The sequence below is a fragment of the Mus caroli genome, unplaced genomic scaffold (assembly GCF_978045245.1).
Source record: "Mus caroli unplaced genomic scaffold, Mus_caroli_1 scaffold_8, whole genome shotgun sequence".
NCBI lineage: Eukaryota > Metazoa > Chordata > Mammalia > Rodentia > Muridae > Mus > Mus caroli.
The window spans coordinates 74,585,660-74,603,114 of NW_028227263.1; the positions used below are offsets into that span (position 1 = coordinate 74,585,660).

Consider the following 17,455-nt stretch of genomic DNA (forward strand, 5'->3'; position numbering starts at 1 on the left):
CTCGCCAATCAAATTCTCATTCACACCATCCATAAAATCTGATTTTGAGTACCTTATTATCTGTGACCATTTTTAGTTAATCATGTCTAGGTAGTTGAGATAATTTGCTATGTAGAATTATCCTAAATTCTATTGATGGGTTCAGGAGAAAAGTTTTGTGCTATGCTTTGTAAGTAATTCATTTTCTGTGAGGGTTCCTTCTTTACCTTAGAGGATGGAAGCTTTGAGGGTGGGGGTGGGGGGAAGACAGCTGTCAAGTGCTGGAGCTAGGTAGGAGTGACCTACTAAAAGGTTTCCACACCTGCCCTTGGGCAAAGAGAACTAAATGACAATTATACAATAGAAAACTCTTCTTGAGTAAATAGAATAGCAAAAACTGTTTGCACTAGCCATAAAAGGTGGCCATTTTCTCAGTACTATGTAACAAAGTGAGTACCACTCCCTTGTTACACTATACACATCTGGCACTTGGACAACAGTATACATTTTCCCATGGTCTGCATCCTGAGAGATATGTGTACCTCAGTTGCTTTTCAGCTTCTACCAACATTGTTCCGGGAATGATGAGAAACTGCAATGAAGGAAAATGGGAATGATAATGGAGGCCAAGGGCTAGTCACTACTGGCATCACTAGCAGAGCCATGGACGCTTTCTATTGGGTAGTAAGGGGATTTGAACTTCTAAGATTAGCCTTGGCCTTCTCTCTGGATTTGGGCTGGGTTGACAGCTTGATAGCATGACTGGCTTAGGTAAAAAGACCATGGGGATCCACTATGGCCCCTTGGGGCAGGGAAGAGTCAAAAGTCTAGATTTACTGATTACGTGGACCCTACAGAACATGTATTTGCACTGGACATTTATTTAAAAAATGAAGAGCTTTAAGGAGATTGTCCTGCAGCCAGGCATCCATTTATCTAGAAGTGGGAAATCTCCAGTTCAGCAGTGTCACTGACCACAGGGGCTATTTCTTGAATAGCCACATACCTTACTGCTGCTATGAATTATGAAGGCCAGAGAGAACAGGCTGTCTATTATAAACTTGGGAGGTTTTACTTTTTGAAAGTAACAACAATTACATCATTGATCAGTGCCCATAAAGTAAGACTCAGTTCACAACCTGCTTAAATCAAGAGATTCAAAATAACAGCAGCAAATTAAAAATTGATCAGCCACATAGAGTTTTAACTGTAGCCATGATTAGAGGTGTAACTGTAGCCATGAGTGGTCAGGTAGGAAAACTCAAGTACTAAAACAAGAGAATGGGTCTCAGAGTGCAATCCACTGAGAGGAGGCAGGTAATACCTTAGGACAGGTAAAGACAAAACCAACATCAGAAGGCCCACTCCCCTTGGGGGTGGGGTCTGGTGGGAGCAGGATAGCTCATCTTTGCGGGTGCAAGCAGGAGATATCACCATAGACATCTCTGTCTGTAGCCCTTTCGCTTTCTATAGAATTCAATGTTTGCAAAAGGCTGGGAGCCATTTTCAGCTTGTGGTTGGGCTGCAGGAACCACAGAACAGGAACTTCACTGGGGCGGGAGATAAAGACAAAAGTCTCTTGTGAAGCTTTGTTTAGTGTTTTAATTCATTTGTATCTTTAGTCAGCTTTAAAGGAACAGCTGCTGCTTTTAATAGGCTGCTGTTCTCTTGACTTTCCCCCATTAACTTTGCTCTCTAGAGGGTGTAGGACCGTTCAGGGTAGTGGATACATCCTGTTTTGCTTGCTGGACTCTTCTGGGACCTCAATCCAAGCTTTCAAGCAGAGTCTGGGACTATGTCCTTGTTTTAAATCAGAAATATTATGACCTGTCTCAAAGGCTTGTACATATTAAATAGGATCAAGTATCCCATTGCAAGCATCTAGACGAGGGCGAAGTTGACTTCCTTACTTCTGGCTATTGAGTTAGTGGACTTTTCAAGTCCAGGCAATGGTTTTCACTATTTCTTCCCACAGTCAAATACTTTCCTTCTTTTTCACCCCTCCTAACTTCCCACCTAAGAGACTTAGTCATTACCTTATCTTTACTGAATGGCTGATGTGGACCAGAGGCTGGGTCCTAGCTTTAGAATTTCTCAGACCCTATGAGCTAGTTATATTTAAATTGAGATTTAGTAGAGGGAAGGTTGCTGTCTAATCGCTGGGTGATCTGCCTAGGTACAGTTAGTTGTTGGGCCAGGATTTGATTTTAGGACCTTCTGAGTTCGGAGCTCAGATTTGCACCAATCACACTCCCCTGGCGTCACAGATTTCCTATCCTCACAGCAGCCTATAGAATGCTAAATCTGTCCCACAGCTAGGTTACCATTTCAGAAACTCCTGTATCTCTTTTCAAAACCTCTGCTCCCAGGAAAGGTTATTCCCGATCTTCCCAGAGTCTTCTGTAGCCACCCATAGGCTCTCAGAGCACAGGATGAAAATGGGAGTGGGGTGGGGGGTGGGGTAGGGGGGGCAGCAAAACGGACAAAGCCAGAAGGGAGCAAGGCAGGGGCGGGGAGGGGGGAGCACAAAGGAATCAAAAGGCAAGTATTTACTGAGCACCCGAGGATCAAAATCTCAAGCGAGTGTTTTTAAGTCTCAGAGTCCTCAGAACAACTCCCAGACCACAGAGCAGCTCATCCTTGGAGAAGGGGACAAGGCCCAACAGATCTGGGTGAGTGACTTCCAGCCACCCTCGCACTCACATGGCACAGGTTTCCTAGGTTTGATTCCTAGGGTTGTGGTAGTGAAAACGGAAGCGGTTCTCTGCCTGGTGGTCTTTTAGGAACGGACTAGGAGCACTGTGAGATCTTCGGAGCCTCCGTGAAGAAAAAATGTTTAGTAACTGCAAGTTTGCAAGACTACACTCCTGTTTCCTTCCTTTTGACTTTTAGGACACACCTTCCTCCCCCGTGAGCCAATCCAAGCGAATGATTTCGGAGTAATCGCGCTCTGCACGCCCAGCTAGCCTAGCGAACAGCCCAAACTCCTTCGTGTCACACCTGGAAGAGTCACCCGCAGCTGCCCCCGCGCTAGCTGGGAGGCGGCTCCAAGGTGACGCGACCGCCTCCTCCCCTTTAAGGCGGGGCTCACAAGGGGGTGGCCGAGGAAGTCCCGCGGCTCTTGGGAAGCTCCTGTGTCCTTTGCATCAGGGATACTTGGTGTTCTCCCGAGCCGCGACCACAGCCATAAGGGACAGCAACGGTGGATCCCACGCAAGTGAGGGGCGCGCGCCCGCCGCGCTGTACTGGCCTGGGGACTCAGCCTCAGACAGGTGAGATTGGTGGGTCACCTGGTCACGCGCATGGGCAAGGTAGCAGGGTCCTGAACAGTCTGATACTGAGGCTGGACTTCTTTCTGCTTTTAGCCAAAATGGGAAGTTGCCGATTTTAGGGGCCGGGGATGGGGTTTAATGTCATTCCTAACCCGTGGTTGCCGGCTGGGGGTTAAGAGAAGTGTCATTTGGCCCAGAGACGGGCATGAAGTGTTGGCGAACTTGTGTTGGCAGTCTGTCACAGCGTTTCTTAACATTTTAAAGGCCGCACAGCAGGGCTTCCCGGAGTCCTGTGGAGTTATCACCCCATTGCTTCCCGAATCTGGACTTTGCAGAGGTCAGTCCTTTGATTGGATGGGCTCTGGTGCATTCCGAGTTCGTGAAGATATAGAGACTCGCGTTTCTGTCTTTGCGTTGGCATTTGCTCACTTACAGGACTGTGGAAAAACCTTAGAGTAAGCATAGGTTATGAGCTCTCAGCCACATTATCAAACAAAGCAAAAGTGATGACGATTGAAATGAATTTGCAAAACGAATGTTTCTGCAGTTCGTTCCCTAACGTTGTCTACGCTGTCCGGTTGTTAAATAGAGCTCAGATTTCACAAGATGAGTTTTCTCTGTAAATGGACTAGCTCCTCTGCGGTATGAGGATCCCAGCTGCACCTGGATGCTGGATCCTGCGTGCTCTGGAAGCTACCAGCCTTCAGACACTTCAGGTGCTAAAGAGCTGCTCCGTGAACCCTGGGGCATTAGAGCTCTGGTTTCTCCAGGCATATGAAAATGCAGTCACCATTTATTCTTTGGGGTCTCTGGATGATGATACAATTAGTATTCAGGCCTTGATTGGGTCAGTGGCAATTCAATTAAACAAATATTGTACACCTGCTAAAGGCAAGCCATCTAAAGAACAGGCTGAGCTAGGGTTTGGTAGCCAGGTGTTGAGACAAAGGAAGGGGGGGGGGTCCTAGAATGTCTACAGCTTACAGGTGGTGTTTAGAAAAGCCCAGGGCTGCATTGATGATTGCTTCAGTATGGTCACCTCAGGTAAAAGGTGCCCTATAGGGAAAATGCAAGTCTTAAAGGAGTGTGGCATAAGCCACATTGAAAATAACGATGAAACCTGTCAGTAAATAAAGTTAAGAATTAATGAGGACCAATTATATAAAGGGTTCTATAGGTAAATAGGGCTCAATTATATAAACAGACACCTCATCTTATGACATGAAATACACATAGTATACATTAATTCACCCATACAGATGAGAAATGGAGGCAAAGGACAAGCCAGTAGGTTGGACAAGGAGGTTGACCTAGAAATGGAACATGGATACACCTGTGTGCTGTTTTGATAATCCATGCTGTAGTAAGATCAGGCAAGGCAGATCTGAAAGATTGGCTGGAAATGAGGATTCAATTATGTTCTCAAAATCTGCTGCCTCGGGTTAAAGTAGGCTGAAGTGAGAACCAGTGGTTTTGTTGTTATTGTGCTGGTAAACTGTGCCCTACCCGGGACAAGTAGATTGATGGTTTTTTGTTTTTGTTTTAAGGGAAAATGATTATGTCACTTCTTCAGTCTATCTTAAAAGGACTAATATGTACAAGTGGGGTTGGTAACTTCATATGTGTTCTTTCTATGACATATATTAACATACTTCAACAATTTAGCTTAATTTCTTTCCTTAGCAGGGAAGTGACTAAAGGTATCATTGTCCCATGGCAATGACCTTGTGTTCACAAGTAAATACAGTAACATATTTTAACAGTTTAGCCTAATTTCTTCCCATAGCTGGGAAGGGCATAAAGGTACCATTGTTCCTTTGGAAATGACCTTGTGTTCGTATGTAAATCCATCTCTTATTAATAGATGAATACCATTAAAAGACTGCATCTGTCTTTCCTCCAGCCTATCTCAGGAAACAGAGCATATTGTGCAGCCTTGGCAAGGAATCCTTAGCATCCTCATGTCCTGGTTGTGTAGACGTTAATGCACCTCTGCTGACCACATCTCATAGTGCATGCCACATGGAGCTTCTAATTAAAGTTATTATGCTCTGTAAAATAAGTAAAGCTAGAACTCAGAATCCTGTCTATTTCCTGTCAAGGAGAATGTTAGCATTCTTAAAACCTTTTTTGCAATTACTGCTAACTGAACACAAAAATCAAAGGTATCCACAGTTTAATTTTTTTTTTTTGAGGTGTTGCCAGTTAACTGATGAGAAATGGCTTTTGCCTGTGTTGAAACATCAGATTACACATTCAGCCTGGATCACATGGGTTTGGTTTCTCTATTTCCAATGAAATTGACAGGGCATCCTGAATTCCTCTTTATGAACCTTTAACATCATCTGCAGGAGGTGTGTATAAACCCCCGCTTGATTTGATTACAGACCAATGGAGATAGAGCTGGACCAGAAGACTGACAAGATGGAGAAATAGTCAGAAAATCCAAAGGCAAAAGTGTGTTTGGACACTTTTGTGGGGCTGAGGATTCTGTGTGTCCTGAAAGGCAAAGCATTTGGGCACCCTCTTGGAGAAAACCAATACAAAATTCAAGTACGAAGGTGAATATTTATTTAAATGCAGATGAACTAGACAAGAACTGGAGTCTCTCTCTCTCCCTCTCTCTCCGTTGCAATCTTATTGGGCAATTTATCAGAAATGTTTACAGAGCAATGCTTCCTGTTTGTTGCCTGGCTTCCTCTCTCTTGAGACTACTCAGCATCTAACAGCTGCTTGGACCACAGAGCCCAATACAGGCCTTAGGCTAAAGCTCTTGTATATGAGTGAGGGACAACTTGGTGTTTGGAGGCCAAGGACTTCTAGACCCTTGAACAGAGAAGAGGTAGCTGGGTGGAGTGGCAGAGACTCCTGGATTGTTAGAGACTTTTAGCACCTATGCCTAATGAACAACCTAGATATGACCTCTAAGCTCTTCCAGGGATCTATTGTCTGTTCAGTTACCATTTGCTAAGGATTTCCTGTATCTTAAAGTGAACTAAGGGTCTTAGTGCTCAGTTCTCATTGTCTTCAGGACAGGGCTTCACTCATCACAGTGCAGATGGTGCCGTCATGAAGGATCTATGGGAGCCTTTGCATGACTTCAGATGACTGGACTGAGATTGTAGTTGGTGGGTTACTGAATCTAGGAAGGGTTTTGTAGGTGAGCAGAGGGCTACAAGAAACCTGAATATTTGTTGTTCCATGATGTTTTCATTGACGTAATGGTGTACCTTAGTCAGTTCTCATGGTATCCTTCAGACTATCTGCATGAGCATCCCCGAGATAGCTCATTAGATGTGCATATTCTCAGACCATACTCCAGGGCTTGGGTGCTGTATATGAACATGGAGGGTTTTTATTGAAACACCAATCAAATGATCTCAGACAAGATGAGATTATGAACCACTATAGAATTTCAGACAACAGAGCAGGCAAAAGATCCCTTTTGATTAAGAATGAGAGGAAATTTATTAATAATATAGATGTATCACTGTTATAAAACGGGTTAAATCTCTTCATTCTGAAGATCTTAAATCCAAAGGGTTCCAAAATCTGGAACTTTTGAGTATTGACATGATGCTTCAAGGAGAAAATTACACACCACACAACTGTTTTATTTTTGTCCAAGATTATTTAAACATTGTGTAAGATTACATGCATACCAGGTACAAGTGAAGCCCAGTGAACTTATGGGTGAGCTTGAGTTCGATGTCTAAGGTCTCTCACTGTACACATGCAAATAGTATAGTATTTGAGAACTGATCAAATCACAAACACTTCTAGCCCTAAACATTTAAAATAATTGTAATCAGATATAATTAACATCAGACCTTGCAATGCACATACTTATATTGTGCCATTCACACACGTGTTTAAACTGTTACTGTTTAACCACCAGTCCAAGCCCAAGGTGGCACAGGGCTCTCCTTGTTTTAATGCAAAGGCTGGGAAACTTAAGAAGAGAGCAAAACAGTATTTTGCTATTTTCACAAAAGTCTGGAAAGCAGTTCTGGTAGCACTCAGGGGAAGGCAGTCGGGCTCCAGAACCACCTTTCTCATTCTGCCTCCGAGAAGTTTTCATGGATGCCATTGTGTTGTGTTGGCATCACTGAGGAAATCTGAAAGGCAGGCACACACACACACACATACACAGACACACACACAGAGACACACACACACAGACACACACACAGACACACAGACACACACACAAGAAAACAAAGCAAAGAAACAAAATCAACCTCATTGGGATATACCTTTTAAACCAATCCTGTCTTTTAGTGAGTACCTTGGGTCCCCATGGTTTTCTTAAGGGAGATTTTCTTTAGGGACAGATTCCCATGTTAGAAAAGTCCATATAACTTATTCCTACTGCAGATGGTTGAATGCAGAAGTTACTGTCTTGTCCCTGTTTAAAAATAGTGGAAAGAAGCAACTAAAGAGAAGACTGATTATTTTGCTTCGTGGTTTTTGGAGGGTACAATTGCATGCAGTAGCATCGATAGACAGTTTAGTAGAACAGAGTCAGCTTTAACTCTTAAGGTCCACCCATCTAGGCAACAACCTACTTCTTCCATGTAGGTGCCACCTCCTAATATATTATACAAACTTCCAAAATAGCGCCACCAACTGGAGACCAGGTGCTCAAACAGGAGTGTATGGGGAATATTTTACACTCAAGCCCCATCAGGAGTGAATGGACAGAATTTCATGATGTGAGAAAACCCCTTCCTGTCGCCACATGATAGACTGATAGTGCACATCTTCAGTGAGTTTAATTGGGAGGATAGTGGTGATGGAGATTAGGGTTCTATAGACTTGCTAAGATTTGGACCTGGATTTGGGCTGGGGATAGAACTCGGGGCTTCCTGCTGATGGGGAAAGCGTTGGATTTTAGACCCTTTTAAAATCAAACCCTCTCCCCAGTCTATAGAAGACTTGAAGGTGATGTTGTGCATAACCATTGCTCATTGAAAGATGGACAGAAGGCCTGTAGTGCACACACACACACACACACATACACCTTTTATACACACCTATAGATTAAAAAAAATATCCTGAAACAAATATTCATATTTAATCTTAAGACATCTTATTATCAGGCTATATAAGTAAGAACATATAGCTAGAGATATAAGTATATTGAGAATGTATCCACAGATGTTTTGCCCTTGAGTTTGAACTTCAGGTTAATGTCTTTACCTCTGCCTACAAAGGTTGAACTTAAGATGGTCAGCAACATCTAATTTGTGGATAGCCTTGGCTGGTTCATCCTCGAACTCTGCTATACATGTGATCACTTATTACTTGTCTTATTGTTAGGCAACCATGGAGATAAATGTGAGAGTAGGTTGAACATAATAACCTTTCTGAACCAACAGTCAAGTAATGGCTCTTCAATGCCTCTTGTTATGATGCTGTGAAATGACTTACATTATTGTTATTCAGGGTTTCAGGCTGTTTGTTTAGCTTAAGGCAGTGGGGAATGTTGGAGGTGTGGATAGATTTGTGACACAAGTAGATATTCAAGGATGATCAGGTGAATGGGCCCGATGAGGATGGGAAGGCCTTGGCCTTAGGAAGGGATTTGTACCAGTTTGGGAAGAAGAGAATTATGAATTCCACGGACCTTGTATTTGAAATGACTGTATGACTCAGAGGTAAAGGATTGGGATCATCATACAAAAGTCTGTTATCTATAAGGGAGTTGTATAAGGTAGAGATTTGGAAGAATAGCTAGCTCTTTAGGTAATAGCTTATTCCTTGACTAATGATCACTTGATTTGATAATGCACTTGCTATGAAAACTGAGTGAACAGATTGTATATAATCTACAACTAAATGGTAGGAAGTGGGCAAATTAGCAGGACGTAACAGCGGACACTTGGGCATTCCTCCCTCTGGCTAGGAAAGATGCTAACACAGTCCGTTTCTTTGAAGTGAAGGTGGAAGATGTTTTTCCCTTGCCTTTTCTCTAGAAACTGGGGATGAATTCTCTACTCCCACTGACCTTTACTGCATTCCAGAGCCTGCGATGAAGCTGGGGAGAAAACTCTTAAAGGAAAAGTAGAGCAGAGCTGGCCAAAGCAGGGGTGTGAACAGGGAGACCTTGGAAGGCTAAATTTCCGAATCTGATTCCGTAAATGTGTCATATCATTTTCATATGTAAATCCTTCATTTTTCTCAAGTAAATCATCTATTTCATAAAATCATATATATATGTTTTAATGTGACACAGATTGAACAGTGGCAATTTTTTGTGGCTGCTAACACCTTTAGCTCAATGTTTTAAATGCAGACTCTATAGATTGTCTTAGGTGAAGAGTTAAGTAGAAGACTATTTGAAATATGCTAAAATAATTCCTGAAATAAGTATTTGTTCTAATTAGATCCTGTATATTAGAGTTTTAATTGTGAGTGAAACAAATAGCTCTCTACTCCTTTAGAGATTATAGCATAGGAGGGGAGCCAAACATTCAAGTGCTGTTCAAGATGCAGATGCCACGGGAGCTAGTGGGGAAGGGCAACCTCTAGGTAGAGCTGCTGATCATAGCAGGAAGTGAGAGGGAGGGGCGGTGAGGCAGTGACCTAAGGAGGAAGTTTGCAGGGCACACTGGAAGGATGCTTTTGAGGAACTATAAGCCTCAGTCAGGCAGTTTGAGCATTGTTAACAAAATGAAGCAAACGAAAAAGAATGTCCATGAGAGATTCAACTAATGAGAAGGCCCAAAAGGAAACGACTAAGTGAATATGTGTGTTGGAGGCTATGTTCTGAGAAATGCTGCAAAGAGACTTCTCGGTTCCAAGAGACAATGGAGAGGATCATAGATACCACAGTCCCCTAAAGAGCAGCAATGGAACCCCACAAAATCTTCCGAACCCAAACTAATACTGGCAGCAACTGGATAATGGTTATGGCACACATGCTTGGCTTGGTGCCTGATGAACTCCTTTTCAGCATTATAAGATATGCTTGCTGGCTTTTTAGACTGAGAACCTCTTGCTATATCACTCATGAGCATTGTATTTCTTGAATCACAGGAAACCACATTATTCCTAGAGTAGCTTTGTTCAGAGTAGAATATATGCATCTATTGATATAAAGACATTACTTCAGCTTCCTAGATAATGTTCTGGATACGATCTCCAGGGTCAGCTCTTGTACCACCTGCTTCTGTCCCATGAGTGAGTGATAGCCCAGAGGTGATGTAATCATTTTTCCCCCCAACACAATTAGTTGCTGACAGAGTCTGTTGGATAGAATGTGTCTGTAGCTCTCCGTCTGCACATCTGACATTCTGTACTCCAAAGTCTCTTGCCTCTTGCCTAAGCATGCCCCGTGATGATCTTGCTCTGCCTCCCCTCCCTTCCTTATCTTCTTTCTGGTATGTATCCATTCTGATTTCCTTCCACAAAGCTGAATGTTTAGATTGCTATAGGAATCTGTGGTAGAACTCACAGGCAGCATCTGGGTCTTGTCTGAACAGGTAGGTTTGTCTGGCATTTCTTTCCTTCCCTTAAGTCTCAGGTGAGCTGGCAAAGACCTGGGCAAAAAAGAAGGCTCCCAGGAAGTTTTCTTTGTTAATATTTAATAAGACATGGGAGGGTTAGGAAGGTACAATTATGAATTGTCTTTAAACCCTGTGAACTTTTAATGCGTAAAACAACAAAAACAGTTTGAACAAGCAGGTGTGACTCAGGTCATTGCTAACAGATTGGGAAGTTTGATTGCATCACCATCTACTTCCTCTCCAACATCCAGCCTTATTTCAGTTCCTAGCTTCATCATAAATCCAGGACACCACCTCACTATTTGATCACATGGCATCCATGTTCCATTGCCAATCCATACTTTTCATTGGCAGGTTTCACATTTGTACATAATAGGAGACGTTACTTTTTTTTTTTTTTTTATTCCATTCTGCAGAGTCAGCTGGTATGTTTTGTATTCTGTGTAATCACTCTCCAAATCTTCTGCCAGGTGCAGCATTATCTCAGTCTCTCTATTCTGGAGAATTAGAAGTCACTCATTAGAAGTCACTCTCATTTGACTGAAGAGGAAACATGTACAACTCACAGGTACAAACAACCAAGTTGCTTAGTGTTCAGGCCAATATTTGCTTGTTTCTCCATTATCACATTTCAAATCATCTCTACTTTAGTCCTTTTGCTGTTTTGCTTCTTACTGGAGTTCAGGACTCACAAAGAACAAGACTTCCATGTCATCAAGACTCATTCCATCAAATATTTTAGTATTTCCTCTGCTTGTTGAATTCTGAGAAGGGTGATTGGTCCATTCATTCTTAGGTTCAATAACAAGGTGAGTCTTTTCAAAGGATGAGAGACAGTGATGAGAGTGATACATTGATGGAAGCCTTGGACATCCTGCTGAGTCTGTTATGGAGATGGGTGTATGATTTTATAGAAAACACTCAAATGCATATGTGCCTGTGTGTGCACATGCACGCACTCGCGCACGCATGCGTGTACACACACACAGTTTTAAATTATTTTCTGCCAGATTGTTGGCACACAAAGGTAAATATTTTTCAATGTTCCCTTTTCTTAGTCTGACCCAATGGATGTTATAGATTCATGAATATTCAAATGAGTTTGTGGAAGGAAGCAAGCAGCCTCCATGTTTGTTTGTTTGTTTGTTTAAGATTTTATTTATTTTATGTATCTGAGTACACTGTAGCTGTCTTCAGAAACACCAGAAGAGGGGATCAGATCCCATTATAGATAGTTGTGAGCCACCATATGGTTGCATAAATTGAACTCAAGACGTCTCTGGAAGAGTACTCAGTGCTCTTAATCACTGAGTCATCTCTCCAGCTCCTCCACGTTTTATTCTTGATTGCTCATAAAAGATCAAGTCACTCTCTGGTTTTCTTCTAGATGATGCAAGCTTTTAAGTAGAGACAGAGGTTGACATTTCAAAACTCTGAATGTATCTTTGCCACTGATCATGTTTAGGTGCTTATTTATATACCCATAAGCATATATAAATGGCACCCGTAAGGGTGCATTTATCAAATGAGTCTTTTCAGTATCTACATTACACAGCTACGGTTGATGTTCTAGTTTTTCCAGTCTTAGACGGTGGGCACTATTCTTATTCCCAGAAAGGCTTTGGAGACATAATTCAAGATCCTTCTATTTTTGTGACTTTGGAGACATAGTCTTAGCTTTTTAGGAAGCTATAGCTAATAGAATTTAATGGGAAGTGAGATATAATTAAAGCACCCACAACCCACACTTCAGCTTTAGTGCGCCTTTGAGAAGGACACAGCTTGGGGTTTGTAGTTCCTCCGATAAGAAGCCAGGTCACTTTATGGTGCCTTATGAGGGGCTGGAGAGATGACTCAGGAGGCAATGTGCTTGGTGTCCAAGCAGATGAGGACAAGTGGATCCCTGGATCTCATGTAAACGCCAGGTGTGATGGTCTGTTTACACATCCGGGGCTAGGAAGGTAGAGGCAAGCAGGTCCTGGTAGCTGACTAGTCCGTCACCCTGGTCCAAATGATAAGCTTCAGGTTCAGTGAGAGACCCTGTCCTAAAAATATTAAATGCTAAAGAAAGACACCCAGAACTGACATGTGCCCTTCAGATGCAGGCATATGCAAATACATGCACACACAGACACACACACACACAGAGCTTGAGATTTTTGTTAATTTTAAAAACAGTTTTACCAAATAGAGTTTATGGGTGTATATTTGTGGGAGTTTGGAAGTTTTCCTTGGTTTTCACTGACCACCCCTGTATCTGACCAGTCAGAAAGCCAGTCTTCCTGTCAATTAATTCTGTCTTGCCTGTGGCTGTCAGTGAACATTGAACTGGGCACTGTGTTGACGTCTCGATGCATGGCAAAGCATGGTTTAGACTGGTACACAGCATATCCCCCTTTATACACATGTCTTTATACTGTTGGCTGGAGTATGCATACATAAACTCCTTTTCCCTTTTCTGGACACGAGCAGCAGAAAATGTGTAGTTGTCCCTTTATGACTAAGGAGTAGTCTGGGCTGAGTCACAGTTCATTGCGTGCTTCCATGCACAATAACCATTTCCTAAGGCATGCCTTTTGAATGTGTTCAGTGTTAAATGGGCAGGGAGCTAATAGGCCATTTTTGCTGTCATTAATGTGTCATTTAAAAAAAAAATACTTCCAGGGACTGGAGAGAATGCTTAGTGGTTAAGAGCACACACTGCTCTTTCAAAGGTCTTGTGTTTGTTTTCCAGCAGGGCTGGCTTCAAGCACCCATTTCAAGTAGCTAACTACAGGCTGTACCTCCAACTCCAAGAGCTCTTAGGTCTCTGGTCTCCCCAGGCCTCTGCATTCACAAGCACATACTGCAAACAAACACACATGCTTGTTCATAATTTAAAAATTAAAAAAAAAATCCTTATGTCTGAATAAGAGTATAGTTAAAAAAAACCATTTGAATTTGATTAACATTTTAAAGCCTTAAAATGTCTGACATTTACTATCAGATTCTAAAAGATTCTCTGAAGTCAGTAAAACTTGTCCAGCTATGTCTGTTTAAACAGAAACATGTCTCCAGATTTTTCCTTCAGATCAATGTGCCTTTCAAAGGGTGACATGGGGTCAAAGAAGTTTAAAAGCTCCTACCCCAGGGAACCAGTTATAAAGGCTTATACTGTTTGTACTCGCCCTTGAACTCACCACCAGCATGGTGGTGAAAAGAGTCTTAGTTTTGGGCGGAGGGTAAATCAGAGTTCAAATGTCAACTATGACAGGTAGTAGCTGTAGATCTGTAGATATGATTGTCTCAACAGTTTCACCCATAAATTAGCACTGAAATGCTTACGTGGTGCTGCTGTAAATATCAATAATGGCAGGTGGGAGAGAGTGCCTCATGTATGATGCTTACTGTCTCTGTTCCTCTAACACATGGAGGTGAGGGAGCCTGGCTTCTCAGCACTGAGCAGCATACTGAGACCCAGTGCCACTGCAGCTTCTCTTCCAAGATGAGAGATCTGCAAACCAGGCTTTTATCCTATGCCGTTTTCTAGTGCCAGTAAGTTATTGTTTGAAAACTATAGCAACCACAATGCCAAATGAAGGTCCCTCCTAGGAGACAAAAAAGTTAAATTCAGTTCATGGACTCAACTTGAGGCCACCATTTTTAAAGACGAAGTGCTGGCTGCCAGCCTCCTAAGAACCTACCCAAACTTATTAGATGGCTACCTTACTTTTAAGATGTTTTTCCCCCTTTTTATATTTTTTACAGTAAATCTGAGGTCAGAACACAGAGAGCAGACATGAGCATTCTATCCAAAGTGCTGGATTTAGTGTCTTCTTGCTGAGTACAGTATAATTTCGTGAAAGCTGGAGTACACCCAAGCCAAGCTGACAGTTTCCTGGAAGATTCTACTGAGTCAGTGGCTTTGTTGAACGCATACACTGATTTCCCTAATTGCCAGGAAAGGGTGGATTGGCCACACTTTCATGTTTATATAGGACCAGAGTGAAAATAGAAATCACTCTTAGTCTCAAAAAGTCTGTCTCAGATGGATCTGACGACGTGCGGTCCCAGAAACAGGAGAGTGGGAAGCTGAGGCAGGAGGATGAAACTTTGAAAACCTGTCTGGACAGCACAGTGTGACCATGTCTCCAAATCAAGTGTTAACAAAGAGTCTAGGATAGCTCAGTGGTACAGCACTTTCTTGGTATGCATAAGATCTCAAGGGAAATTCAGAGGGGAGAGTACATGTGTCCCTAGAAAGTTAGGATTTCTCTTCATGGCAAGAATAGTCCTGGGGCACAGAGAAAACTTTAAAGACAAGTAAACCACTTAGACCATCGAGGAGGGGAAGTGTGTCCTGCTGGGCAGGATAGGAGGAAGGCAATACAACCCGTAGCAGCTGCTGAGAGAGTCCTTCCCTATCCACCTGCTCCTTCCACGGCCTGCCTGGGCTGTACTGGTGAGTGCTTTGCTATACTGTATGTGTTAGGGAAAGGCAATGTGAAAAACAGCATGTCAGCTCCCAGGATCCAGGACATTAAGTGATGGATACCTAGAAACCAGGCAGCATCGTGATTAAGAAGGTGGAGCTGTGTGGCTGAGCCTGGATCTTGTCTGTGTGCCACTCAGCAACTTGCTTATAGCTCTCTGTGTTTCAGTTAGCTAAGCAGTGAGACAGAGGCTGCTAAGAGAGTTATGGGGATTATATGACAATATCCCTAAGGTGTTTGTTCCTGACGCAAAAGAATCATTTGCTCACTGGGAGGGGTCTCTGCAGTCATTACAATTTCCCATCCTCATGGTGAGAAGACGTATTTTAGCATTAAGGAGCCATCATGTGTCCTGTTGGCTTACATCAATAGACCTTAATAATTGTTTCATATTTAAGACTCATTTACAACATTATATCTCAGTGAGAAGATTTCCTGGGACATTGCTAATCACTCCCCATTTTTTCCATGTGGATCCTCTCAGGGGTAATGCAAAATGTGCACCTGGGAGTTATCAGTTTAAACTGATATATGAGTGCCCTCTTCACTGAGCTGACAGCCACACTGATAGGATCGAAATGGTGGGGGAAATCAATGTGACCTTTTTGAATGATGAATGCTTTTAATATGAAGAGCAGCATTCTAAAACTTATTGCTGAGAGATGCTGCTGTAACAGGAAGTCATATAAATACTGTCTTAAGGGACCCACTACAAGCCTTGCTACTGAGTAGCTCCTTTGGTTGTTATGAAACAAGAGTGCCATGAGCTTGACAAATGCCACTTGAGTTATTCTCCGACAAATTTAGATTTGTCAATGAACCATCTTTCATACAAGCATAAATTCAGTAATTTGTATTTTAGGCAGTTTGGTGTGTATGTATAGGTGGGTGTTCATGGGAGTGAAAGTCTGCATGTGTGTGTGTGTGTGTGTGCATGTGTCATGTGTGTGTGAGTGTGAGTGCATGCACGTATACATGATTCATTTGAATCCATTCCTGGGCTTTTTTTTTTTTTTTTTTTCGGAGAAGAGTAGAAGGTGTATGCTTACAGATTTCATCATCTAGAAACTTTCTGCTTTCAGCTAGGAGTCTCTGCAGTTGGTTATGGGTGCCTCTCCCTATTAAGAAAGTCAAGAACTCCATGGCCTACCCGTTGACTGCAATTTTGTAGTGGCAATAATGGAAACAGAGCGTTCATTATTAAATGATTTGGAAAAATGATTTGGAATGTACAGTGGGTAAAACACACTCTGCCCTTACTCTGCTGCAGTTCCTCCTGGGCATCTAATGGGGCTTTTAGAGAGATAATGATCATTATTGATCTAATGTCCTTAGATCTGTGTATAAATATACCCATATTCCTTATCATAGAGCAATACCCTTTTCCTACAGTCTATGATTTTAAAAGGTCTAATGGTTGTGACACCTGTTAGGTGGATGCCATGCACTGGTCTCTAGGCAAGCTTGGATTTATGGTAAATATCCAGTCATGATACGAGTAGATTTAGTTGTCTGGATATACCCACTCACCTCTCTGTCCCTCTACCCCTCAATCCATCTATCCATCTGTCTAATTGAAATATAACAATGCACTAAGCATTTATGTGGACTTGCAAAATACACTCCTTAAGTTCATATCCCATTGGGATTGCAAGTAGATTGGGAGATTAAGTAAACAGAGTTTGTGATAATTTTGGATCATCAGTTCTATAGTAGATATCAGCAGGCATTGCAACAGAAATGACTGGGCAGAGGTACTGCTTTTATACAAAAGGCAGGGCTTGACGTTAGGCCTATGGGAGGGCACTCTAGAGATAGGAAGCTTTTTCTGAGACCTCAGAGAGCCAGTGTTTGATCTGTGGTTGTTATGTGTTGCATAACAACAGGAGACCAAGGACATGGAATCTCCCGGCCATGACTTCAATGATTTGCACGCATATTCTCTTTATTTTGGTGCTTCATCCTTCTTCTTTATCTGGATCGGATAGGACTGGGCAGGACTGGGTAGGACTGGATAGGACTGGGAAAAATTGGAGATTCTGAACCTGCCAGGCAAGGTCTTTGCCATGGGTCAGTGGAGCCTTCTTCCCAGGTATAGCCAATGTCAACTGAACTTTGTACCTCCTGGGACCTCATCTGTGTTTACTCTGAAATGACAGCGGTTGGGTAGGTAAGCCCTGAGCTAGGGCCAGGCTTGTGCTCATTGACCTTCCTGCCTCAC

The 17,455-nt window shown here is 42.5% G+C and overlaps 1 protein-coding gene across 3 annotated transcripts in view; it reads left to right on the forward strand.

The window, feature by feature from the left end:
• The first annotated feature begins 3,070 nt into the window (after nucleotides 1–3,070).
• Nucleotides 3,071–17,455, forward strand: part of Mctp2 (multiple C2 and transmembrane domain containing 2) — a 238,613-nt gene continuing 224,228 nt past the window's right edge. Inside the window, exons 1-2 of one of the 3 annotated variants that reach the window (XM_085841642.1) lie at nucleotides 3,071–3,251; nucleotides 11,233–11,330. The gene's annotated coding sequence lies outside the window, so the exon portion shown is untranslated. Of the gene's footprint in view, nucleotides 3,252–11,150; nucleotides 11,331–17,455 lie in introns of those variants that run through there. The other 2 variants (XM_021166947.3, XM_029480148.2) reach the window with 2 other exon arrangements.